Source organism: Rhinopithecus bieti, unplaced genomic scaffold (assembly GCF_001698545.2).
Source record: "Rhinopithecus bieti isolate Rb0 unplaced genomic scaffold, ASM169854v2 scaffold_13225, whole genome shotgun sequence".
NCBI lineage: Eukaryota > Metazoa > Chordata > Mammalia > Primates > Cercopithecidae > Rhinopithecus > Rhinopithecus bieti.
The window spans coordinates 311035-324191 of record NW_016807895.1 but is presented as its reverse complement, the minus strand read 5'-3'; positions in this window follow the sequence as shown (position 1 = coordinate 324191).

Sequence of the window (13157 nt, the reverse complement as noted above, 5' to 3'; positions counted from 1 at the left end):
CTTCCCTTCCTTCCCTTCCTTCCCTTCCTTCCCTTCCTTCCTTCCTTCCTTCCTTCCTTCCTTTCTTTCTTTCTTTCTTTTCTTTCTTTTCTTTCTTTCTTTCTTTTCTTTTTTGAGACAGACTCTCACTCTGTTACCAAGGCTGGATTGCGATGGCATGATATCTAGTCACTACAGCCTCCGGCTCCTGGGTTCAAGTGATTCTTCTGCCTCAGCCAACCGAGTAGCTGGGATTACAGACACATGCCATGATAGTCTAATTTTTGTATTTTTAGTAGAGATGAGGTTTTGCTGTATCGGCCAGGCTGGTCTCAAACTTCTATCCTCAAGTGATGCACCCACCTTGGCCATCTAAAGTGCTGGAATTACAGGCATAAGCCACTGTGCCCGACCAATAATTTGCATTTTATTATATTTTAGTATTCATATTATTTTTACAAACTATGTTCTTTTTTTAAAAAAAAATAGACTTGAAAAATCTTACATAAATTCACTCAGTAAAATGGAAATAAAACTAGATATTCAAAGTGAAGGAAAGACAATTAAATAAAAACAACAAAAATCTACTTTCTATACCACTAAACTATGAGCCATATGTTTCATTAGTGTGCTGGAATATCCCTCATGTTTTTTCTGGCTTCGACAGTATACATTTAAAGTCTATAGTTATACCACAAAAGATGCATCTGATTACATTAGGAACAAATTACTGCCTCTCATTTTCTTTACCTCTCGCTATAAGATGGATCAATATAAACGTATAAATACAGGTATTCACATCTACAGCTTTCAGTCTAACAATATATACTTAAAAGTATAAAAGACTTAAAAGGAATAGACAAAGAAAATCATTGTAAGTAATGTAATAAAAAAGAAAAGAATGTAACAAAATTGTTTTTTAAAAATATTTACTTCATAGTTATCTTCATCTTTATATATATATATGTGATAAGCAATCTATTTTATATTAAATATTTGTACTCCAGAATGAAAATTGTTATAAAGCATTAGTTTAGTTCAAAGGGGAGAAAACCAGTAGACAGTCAGGTGTTTCCAATCTACAAGCATAGTTAAATCAGTTAATCTCTTTCAATCTAACATGCTAACATTTCATACTTATGCCAGAGAGTCTTTATAGTTTAATAAAATCTTGGCAATAACACACGTCAAACTTCCTGAAGAAGGTGGCGTTATATGTAGCCCAGAGTAGTGTCGTATATAACATTGTAAACGCTTCATGAGTTTTCTGTTCTTTATTGCTGTTAGGATAGCAGTGTTCCAGACTTTATTGATTAAATAGCTAATTTTCACAGATGCATTACTTTCCATTTTTACAGATTGAATTTCCTTTTAATACATTTTTACACTTTCGATGTTTACTATTTTAGATGTATTATAGCCATTCTGTTTTTCTACCTGACGGTTTGACATGGTCAAAAAACGAGTTTGAATGTGCTGTTTAATCTCACCCCCCCGGTTTTATTACCAGGGCTCCTTACTCATACAGAGCACAGATGACCCGCACTGCAGCATGCTCATTGGCAGCAAGCACAGGGTCATTTGCAAGCATGGTTTCTTAATTACACATAATATATAGCCACAGGATGTCAGTCTCATGTATTGAAAATTATAGAAATGTCAATTATATAATATTTGGGAATGGGGGGATTTGGTCTGTTTCTTATATATTTCATTAGGCAGTGGTAGGTTAAACCTAACTCTTGCCTATAGCCTGAATATAGATAGCTAATCTTATTCTCTTTGCTAATTATGTTACTTATGATTTATAAAGAAATCTGTGATACTTGAATATATTAACTTCAGAAGAGTAGGTTTATTTCTTTCTAAATTATTGAGTGAACACCAACTAAGATTAGAAAATTTCTACTGTACATATTCAAAGCCAAAGATTGTCAAAAGCAAGAGCGATTCATTTTATCAAGTACCCAGAAGATTGTTGGCATTTTATTGAATAGCACCTACTAAATACATAATATTGGTCCATAGAATTAATGGCATTTTTATACATTACAATTATGTTACAACCATTTAATTTAATTTTCAGGTGTGTATTACATATAAACAATAATTCTGGCCTTTCCAGTTTGCAAACAGATGGCAATACTAGTAGAAGAGGGAAAGTCATGATTTGTGGGTGTTGATTGTTAAGTAAATCCCTACTATATGCCTAATGGGATGGGAAAAGGAGGTCAATATGCCAAATAATTATAATGGTAAGAATATGATAATTATTATGGTAGCAGTATAAAATAGGATAGAGAGATTGAATTGTAGAGGAAGTGTTAATGAATTCTGATGGGGATTATCAAGGGAGTCTTTTATGCAAAAACAAATTGACCTTTATTCTGGGCCATGAAGTATAGAAATTATGTGTGTAAAAGAGCATGATGAAATGGTCATGGCCCTTGAGCCCTCAGGTTTTCTGATTTGATATAAATATTCATGAAAACCTGTTGATACCTTGAAGCCCCTCTACTCTGTCAATAGCAGCTTCTGTGACTTCGGGACAATAGTAACTTTCTAAATCAAATACATATTTTCAGAATGAGAACTGGTTTTATACATGCCCACTTTGAAGCTCATAGAAACTACCTTGAGAAAGACCCACCATCGCAAGACTGATGTGTCAGCAACTATAGCTTTGGGGAACTGACACATCTCAAGAAACTGTATGGCTTGAACCAGGCTGCTAAATACTGCAGGTGAGAAACTTATCTCTCTAAAATCTGATTACCAAAGATGAAATAGATTACCCTCTTTCCCAAAATACTGCACCCCAAATATGTTATACTTGTCCATACTATCATTGGTAGACAAGATTTGAACAGGCAATAGTAGGCACCGACCAAAATCTTGCTTCTATCAGAATCAACACATTAAGGGAATTTAACTGTGTTGTGTACAAGCAGAAAATTCCACAGAGAGCAAGCTATCTTGAAACCAGCATATCCGATGATGAAACAAGTGGAATAAAACCCTTAAAACAATCAAACTCAACTGCTTTTTCTTTCTTCTTCTTCTTCTTTTTTTTTTTTTTTTTTTTTTTTTTTTTTAGATGGAGTCTCACTCTGTGGCCCAGGCTGGAGTACAGTGGTGCAATCTTGTTTACTGCAACCTCTGCCTCCAGGGTTCAAGTGATTCTCCTGCCTCAGCCTCCTGAGTGGTTGGGATTACAGCATGCGTCACCATGCCCAGTTCATTTTTGTATTTTTAGTAGAGACAGAGTTTCGCTATATTGGCCAGGCTGGTCTCGAACTACTGACCTCAAGTGATCCACCTGCCTCGGCCTCCCAAAGTGCTGGTATTACAGGCCTGAGCCACTGCACCTAGGCAAACTCAACAGCTTTATCTCTCCAGCCTTATTTATAATTTGAAAAAATAAAACAAGCAAAGGCAATCATACACACAAAATAGTTCCAATCTGAATTAAACATATCTAGAGGCAGTATTGATCTGTGTAGAATTCCAAAACCTCATGATAGATAGTCCAGCTATTTAAGTGTACATTAAAATACATTTGTCTGTACTGTAAGACATCCTTATCAATATATTATGAACATTAAAAATAGTAAAGAGGTCCCCATTGTCTTTTGGTGGCCTTATATTCCATATGATAGCAAATACTACCTCATATTATGTAAGGGACTTGAGCATACAGAAATTTAGGTGTTCAGAAGTCATCGTGGAACCAATTCTCCACAAATACCAAGGCATGACTGTAGTAGGCAGTCAAATAACTTTAAATTTAACTATTATCTGTTGACACAGTTGATGACTAATGGGAGCAAAAGACAGTTAGGGAGCCTACCTTGACCTCTGGTTGTATAGGCCATGGAGTGCAAGAAGCTATCATATGGGATATAAGGCCACCAAAAGACATGTGATCTTTTATTTATTTATACAATGTGTAATGATTAAATCAGAGTATTTGGACTACCCATCACCTCAAACATTTATCATTTCTTTGTGTTGGGGCTATTTCAAATCTTCTAGCTATTCTGAAATACACAATAAATTGTTGTTCACTACCCACTCTACTATGCTATCAAACACTAGAACTTATTCCTTCTGTATAACTGTATGTGTGTTCCCCTCAACCAACCTCTCTTCAACTGACTCCTCTACTCCTCCACACTCACTCTTTTCAGCCTCTGATAAGTATTATTCTATTATCTACCTCCATAAAATTAATTAAGCGCTCACATATGAGTGAGAACATGTCATATTTGTCTTTCCGTGCCTGGCTTATTTCACTTAACATAATGACCTCCAATTCCACCTATGTTGCCACAAATTAGAGGATTTCATTTTTTTGTGGTTGAACGGTATTTAGTTGAACATATATACCACATTTTCCTTATGTATTCTTCTCTTGATGGACATTTAGGTTAGTTCTGTATCTTGACTATTGTGAATAGTGCTGATGAAAAATAAACATAAGGGTGCGGGTATCCTTTTGACATACTAATTTTGTTTTCTTTGGATAAATACCAGTAATTAGATTGCTGGATTCTATGACAGTTCTATTTTAAGTATAAATTAATCTAAAATTCAACAACTTTTTTTCAGTTTTTCTCCTATTAAGAACACCACTCAGAGTTAGGCATTTGCACTCATACATCCAGCTACTCAAGAGGCTGAAGATTGCTTGAGCCCAAGAGTTTATATCTAGCCTGGGCAACATAATGAGATTCCATCTCTTTTAAAAACAAACAAACAACAGTAACAAAACACACACACACACACACACACACACACACACACACAAATACACACTCACCTACCATCCTTAGATTTACTTACAATTTACATCTTTACCAAGAAATTTTTCTTTAATAATAAATCCATCTTTAATTCCAAATATGTGTGTATGCAACTGATATACTAGCCATATTATCCTGCCTAAGGAGGATTTGAAACACTTACTAAAACTTTTAAGATGCCATTCTGATATTCTAAGTACAAGAAGTAAGCTAAGTAAGCTGAACAGTACTGTACCTGGAGAAAGTGTATCTTATTTGGCATCACAGTCTGGTACTTTTTCCTATGTACTAGACACGAATATGCTAGAACCTGAAAGATGACTACGTTTGACCCTTTGAAGTAAGTGAGATGCTAATATACTTTTTCAAGTGGATATACACAATCTTCCCTTGTTCTTTCATATGCTCTTTTACCTTTAAAACAACAAGCCAATTTCAGCACCCAAAATGTGTAAGCATCTACACCCAGTAGTGGTTTTCTTCAGATGGTATTTTCTACTAAATAGATGATCTTTTTTTCTACTGAGCTTAAGGAACAAATAGTTGAATTGCTTTGAATAATATAGATGGAAATAAAGAGCAAGAGCTCCATTTAAAAAAAATTAAATTTACTAAATGCACAATTATTTTATTGAGTGATTTTAATTTTTGTTAAAATTGGAAATGGACCTGAAATTTAAGTTCAGGTCAAAAAATTTTATAAAGATATATGAAATCAGCAGCTCAGATGACTCAAGGGGCAATAAAAATATAAGCTGACATACTGAAAGTGTTTATATAAAGTTGGGGTCAAACCCCCTGATATGGTTGGGCCCAAAATCTCATCTTGAGTTGTAAACCCCATAATCCCCAGGTGTCAAGGGTGGGACCAGGTGGAGGTAATCGAATCATGGGGCTGGTTCCCCCATGCTGTTTTCCTGATAATGAGTGAGTCCCATGAGATCTGATGTTTTTATAAGCATCTGGCATTTCCCCTGCTTGCACTCATTTTCTGTCTTGCCTCCTTGTGAAGATGTGCTTTTCACTATGATTGTAAGCTTCCTAAGGCCTTACCAGCCATGCAGAACTGTGAATCAATTAAACCTCTTTTCTTTATAAATTACCCAGTCTCAGGTATTTCTTCATAGCAGCATAAGAATGGACCAATACACCCTCCCAGTAGCTTATAGAACTCTTAAGGTCACTGAAGTTTAAGTAGATATTAAGAGGCAGGAATGCATCCACTAAATTTTGGAATGCAGTGGACTGTGACAATGATAATGTGCCTGACTCATTTCTGAACCTGAGAAGCTTATCATTCATAGTTCAATTGCATGCAACGATTTTGTCAAAAAGCTATACTCTAGAGTACTTTATCAGCTTGAACCTGTAAGTGGTGAGGAAATTAAATCCAAGCCAAATGGTATTTGGATTCTGTGGAAAAACAGGCCCTGGTCTGGTAGAGAAGTTTTTTCTTAGCCCACATAAGAGACCTAAAGAAATTCAAAAATCACCAAGAACTACCTTCTCTTTTCTGAAAATAACACCTGACTTTGCACTCCTTCTCTACTTCTACCACATTTTAGTTTAAATTTTCCACATCTCTCTCTCTTAATCCCATGTTGAACAATGTTCTTTTTTCTAGATGAATCATTTGAATGATACTTTTTCTTATTGTATTACTGCTTGATTCTATTTAGCTTTGATGCCATGTCCTATAGCCACAAGGACAATTGACATCTGGGTATGACATGGAGTTATGATCATTAAATTCCTTTCTCACTCTTGCTCAGTGTTCGGGGTCCTTCTTGTCTAGAAAGCAGGACAATCACGCTACCTAAATATTGTTTTTTGTTAATATTTGAAAATAAAAAGGGTACTTTCAGAAATGGATGAATGCTGTAAAAGTATCTGTGCATTTTAAACATATTTCCTACTATTCACTATGAACAGGGTGTACTACCTCATTATTTTAAAATGGAAAATTCTTTTGGACACATTGGCCATCATCTGTCAGTCTGTTGGTTACAGAATGCTTTGATAAAACATTTAATTAAGATTTAGATATTTTTAGTATATATTAATTTAATAATCACCCATTATACAGTTACATTTTAATGGGAGTTGGTTTGTATGCAACTTAACTACTTTCTAATTATGTAAACTTTCATGATCATTTAGCCCTTTAAGTTACAGATTCTTCAACTGTAATATGGTCATGAAATAACTAGGTAAAGGTATCGTAAATACAAAATGAAATAATAACAGGTAAGAGCAAAAGGTCATTAAATATGCCAATTAATATTAAAAGTATATAAAGTTTAGTCTGTTATCTTGAGAACTAGGTGAAGATTAATTACTTAAAAGTACATGTTCAATAAAGCCCTTGAAGAAATTTTAGCATGATTTTTATTGTCAAAATAATACTGAATATGACGTCACTTTATAAGTAACAAAGATATCCTTGACTTTTAAGATGTAAGCAGATATTATCCTTCAAGCATTTTTATTAGCAATTTCTCTTTATGCAACCTATAGATAATTATTCTATGCTTACTCTTTAACCTGTAGCTAAGCTTCAGATGCTGTTTGTGCATCATTGCTTTGGCTGCTTCAATATGGATTATCAGGATTTACTCTGAAGCTGGAAACCTGTGTCAATTAACTACACCAGTTCACTTAAGGCCTCTATTATTGTAGAAATTCTATTGGATTCCCTCAGTTCCACATCATGCCTTCACCACATTCCACATTATTCTGCTGACATCGATGCCTCTGCTTCTTGATTCTCTAGCCAAGCCAGAGTTTAACGTTTCATATTAAAACTGTAATAAATAGGAGGGTATAACAGAAAGTATGGAAACATGAGGAAGAACGCTCAGTAAGTAACTATGAAGAAAGAGAGAGATCAACAGAGAAAAAAGAAAAAGAGATTCAACTATTATGAAATGAAAAATTGTACTTGTGTAATTTTATACTTCTTATCAACAAGATTAAAAGAGAGATGGCAGGGATTCTAGCATCCCGAAATATCCTGAGTTTTCTGGCCATTAGCAGACTAACCCTACTAAATTTGGTGTTATAAGAGGTTGTATGTTTGGGTATAAATTGCCAGCTGATGCTTTATGTACAATTTTTCAGCATCATGGAATTTTCTATTGTGTCTTTGGCATAGCTAATTGATTCTTCTGTTTCAAGTATCAAAATACTTAGACTTTGCATCTAAATATGTATGTAAGCCTCTTGAATTTAGATAGCGAAGGCCACAGCCTCAAACATTTGCCTTGTTTGGCGATGAATACTGATGCTTTCTTTGGCAAAGAAATGATTCATATTCAATAAATCAAGGCCATTATACATTTGTGCTGAATTTACTGAATTTATTTTAGTTATGGCTTTACATTTGTTTAAATTTGTTACCCAGAATATGGTCAGATTATCAGATGAAATTTATTAACTATTTTTAATATTACTATTTGTTCAAACTTTATGTACTCATAATATGGTTTCTTTAAAAATGCATAACATAATATACCAAGAACAAGAATATCCCAGCACTTTGGAAGGCTGAGGTGGGGAGATTACTTGAAGTCAGGCGTTCAAGACCAGCCTGGTCAACATGGTGAAACGCTGTCTCTACTAAAAATCCAAAGATTAGCTGGACTTGGTGGCGGGTACCTGTAATCCCAACTACTTGGGAGGCTGAGGCAGGAGAATCACTTGAACCCGGGAGGCAGAGGCTGCAGGGAGCCAAGATCCTGCTACTGAACTCCAACCTGGGCAATAGAGCAAGACTCCGTCTAAAACATAAAAATAGAAAAAAAGAACAAGAACAATACAATTTGTATCGAATTGGAACTGAATATTTAGGTTTTAAACATCACCTTCAAAATTTGAGAAATTCTAGTCTTGAAATTTTCTTGAAAGAAAACATGGAGGCATGAAGTCATGTTAAAAGGAAGGACAAAAATAGAAAATGATAAAGCAGTGAAGGAAAATAAAAACTGGAACATCTGATTTCTCACTTAAGCTTATTTCAAACAATAAAGTGAAAATGATAAAATTTCAAAACAGATTTAATATTCTTTGTGTGTGACAACCATGAGCACAGACTAGTCTTTTATATTGTTTGTTTTCATAAAAACATAAAATATTTAGGTATACACACATATTAGGTATGGAAATTGAGGTTTCAGTTCAATTATAATATTGTCTTTTCCCATTATGTTTCTTTTGTAAACATTGAAAACTTGAACTCTTTTGATACTCTTGATGTGAAATAATGTTTCTGAGAATATACTAAACATTCGTTAGAACTATTGTTTTAATATTGAACCAAGTAACTGGACATGGTGACTTATGTCTATAATACCAGTACTTTGAGAGGCTGAAGCAGGAGGATTACTTGAGGCCAAGAGGCTCTAGACCAGCAACATAGAAAGACCCTGTCTCTATGAAAAAAAAATTTTTTTTTTTTTTTTTGAGACGGACTCTTGCTCTGTCACCCAGGCTGGAGTGCAGCGGCGCATACTCCACTCACTGCAAGCTCCGCCTCCCGGATTCACGCCATTTTCCTGCCTCAGCCCCCTGAGCAGCTAGGACTACAGGCGCCCGCCACTACGCCCGGCTAATTTTTTTTGTATTTTTTTAGTAGAGACGGGGTTTCACGGTGTTAGCCAGGATGGTCTCGGTTTCCTGACCTCGTGATCCGCCCGCCTCGGCCTCCCAAAGTGCTGGGATTACAGGCGTGAGCCACCGCGCCCGGCCGTCTATGAAAAATTTTAAAAAATAAGTTAGGTGTGGTGGTGAAATATATACATATATATATACACACACATGTATAATACGTATATATAATACATATATATGCACATGTGCACACAAGCACACGTGCATGCAAGCATGCACACACACACACACACACACACACACACACACACACACAATAAAGAGTAACCAAATTCCTGATTGTCTTAAAGAAGATTTAAGGTCATCAAAATCTCAAGTTCTCTTCACTTAGGCATAATATTACTTACAAATAATTTTCAAAAAAAAAAGAAAAACAAATTCAATTGGAAATGTAATAAGTAACTTTCTTTTGTAACAAAACACTCCATTGATATTTAAAACATTATTTGAGATTATAGTTTTTCACATATGGCATATATTATAATTTGAGAATAGTTGTAAATATATTAATGGTAGATTGAGAGTTAAACTAGCTAGTCCATTATTTTAATTATATTGGATGTGGACCTTCCATAGAGAATACTATATGAATCTGTGAAAGAGAAAATAATGTATGCATGTCATAGAATTCTTGGTACAAAAACAGAAAAATGACATGACTAAGTATCTTAGTCTGTGTGATTTGCTGTAACAAGTATCACAAACTGCGTGGCCTATTAACAACAACAATTTATTTCTCACAGTTTTGGAAACTGAGAAGCCCAAGATCAAGGCACCAGCAGATTCACTGTCTAGCAATGGCTCATTTCCTAGATAGATGTCTTTTTGCCTCACATAATGGAAAGGATGAGGAATTTCTCTGTGGTGAAATGGTTATTGTGTGTAATAAAGACAATAATCCTATTTACGAGGAGTCTGCCATCATTAACTAGTCACACCTCTTAGCAGCCCACATCCTAAAACCATCACCTTGGGAAGGAGGATTTCAACACATGAATTTGATGGGGTCATAAATATTTAGGGCATTGAACTTAGGTCAGCCTTTCTCTGAAAGACTACATTTAAGATGATACAGAGGGGCAAGAGATAAAGTGTTTGACCAATATTCAATTTTAAATAATAGCATATATAGAGTTATTAGGGTGAAAAATGATACCAGAAAGATAAAGAACAGTGTGATCAATGATTAGGTAATAAAAACGAGAGCAGTGTATGATAAATAATGGATTAAATGGAGGATTTTTTTAAATGGTGCATGCTAAGGAAAAAGATGTTATTACCCTATGTGTATTTAAAAAAAAAAATAGGCTTTGAAAGTAAGTGAAACAATGATTAGGAGTCTATAATGATATAAATAAATGATTAAATTAAAGAATAATGACTTATTTTCCTATTTGGGTGCCTTTTATTTCTTTCTATTGCCTGATTGGCCTGGTTAGAACTCCCAGTACTGTGTTGAATGAGAGTGGTAAGAGTGGGCATCCTTGTCTTGTTCCAGTTTTCTAGGGGAATACTTCCAGCTTTTGCCCTTTCAATGTTATATTGATGGTGGGTTTCTCATTGATGGCTCCTATTATTTTGCAGTATGTTCTTTTGATGCTCCATTCCTGGAAGATTTTTGTAATGAAGAGATCTGGGATTTTAATAAAAGCTTTTCCCAGATCTATTAAGATGATCATATGATTTTTCTTTTTAATTCTGTTTATGTGGGAATCATATTTACTGATCTGCATCTGTTGAACCAACTTTGCATCCCAGGAATGAAGTCTACTTGGTTTTGGTGAAGTAGCTTTTTGATGTGCTATTGGATTCAGTTTGCTAGTATCTTGTTGAAGATTTTTGTGTCACGTTCATCAGGGATAGTGGCCTGTAGTTTTCTTTTTTTGTTGTGTCTTTGCCAGCTTTTGGTATCAGGATGCTGCTGGATTCATAGAATAAGTTAGAGAGTGTTCCTGTCTCCTTGATATTTTGGAATAGATCCAGTGGAATTGGTACCATCTTTTCTTTGTATGTGTGGTAGAATTCAGCTGTAAATCTATTCACTCCAGGGCTTTTTAGGGTTGTATTTTTTTTATTACTGATTCAACTTTGGAACTTGATATTAGACTGTTCAAGGATTAAAATTCTTCCTGATTCAATCTTGGGAGATTGTGTGTTTCCAGACATTTATCCATTTCCTCCAGATTTTCTTTCATGTATATAGAGGTGTTTGGAATAGTCTTTGAGGATCTTTCGTATTTCTGTGGGATCAGTTTTAATGCCATCTTTGTTGTTTCTGATTGTGTTTATTTGGATTGTGTCTTTTTTTGTCAATCAAACTACTGGTCAATTGATGTTGTTTATCCTTTCAAATAAAAAGCTTTCGGTTTTGGTGATTCTTTGTATAGATTTTGGGGTCTTGATTTTATTCAGTTCAACTCTAATTATAGTTATTAATTTTTTTCTGCTAGCTTTGGAGTTAATTTGTTCTTGTTTTCTAGTTCCTCTAGGTGTGATGTTACATCTTTAATTTGAAATCTTTCTAACTTTTTGATATAGGCATTTGGTGCTGTAAACCTTCCTCTTAAGACTGTTTTGGCTGCATCCCAGAGATTGTGGTATGTTGCATCTCTGTTTCCATTTACTTCAAAAAGAAAGTGTTTTTTTGTTTGTTTCTGCCTTAATTTCATCGTTTACCCAAAAGACATTCAGGAGCAACTTGTTTAATTTCCATTTAACTGTGTGGTTTTGAGAAATCTTCTTGGTGTTGATTTCTGTTTTCATTCCATTGCAGTCTCTGAGTATGGTTGGTATGATTTCAATTTTTTTTTTTAATTCATTGTGATTTGCTTTATGGCTGAGCATGTGGTTGATCTTGTAGTATTTCCTGTGTGCAGATGAGAAGAATGCCTCTCTTCATGGATAACGTGATTCTGTACCTAGAAAACCCTAAGGACTCCGTGAAAATGCTCCCAGAACTGATAAATGATTTCAGTAAAGTCTCAAGATGTAAAATCAACGTACAAAAATGAGTAGCATTTCTATATACCAATAACATTCAAGCTGAGAGCCAAATCAAGAATGCAATCCTATGTATGATAGACACACACACACACAAATGCCTGGAAATACATGTAAACAAAGAGGTTAAAGATCTCTACCAAAAGAACTACAAAACACTGCTAAAATAAATCATACATGACACAAACAAATGCAAAAACATTCCATACTCATGGATTGGAAGAACCGATATTGTTAAAATAGCTAAACTGTCCAAAGCAATCTACATATTCAATGTTTTAACTATCAAACTACCGGTGTCATTTTTCACAGAACTAGAAAAAAGCTATTATTCTAAAATCCTTATGGAACCAAAAATGAGCCTGAATAGCTAAAGCAATCCTAAGCAAAAAATAAGAAAGCTAGAAGCATCACCTTACCTGAATGTAAACACTATTAGAAGGCTACAGTAACCAAAATAGCATGACACTGATACAAAAACAGACACATCATCTAATGGATCAGAATAGAGAACCCAGAAATAAAGCTGCCCACCTACAGCCATCTAATCTTCAAAAAAGTCAACAAAAAAAAGCAATGGGGAAAGGACTTTCTATTCAATCAGTGGTGCTGAGATAGCTGGCAAGCCATATGGAGCAGAATAAAACTGAACACTTACCTTTCACCATATAAAAAATTAAGAAGGATTAAAGATTTAAATGTAAG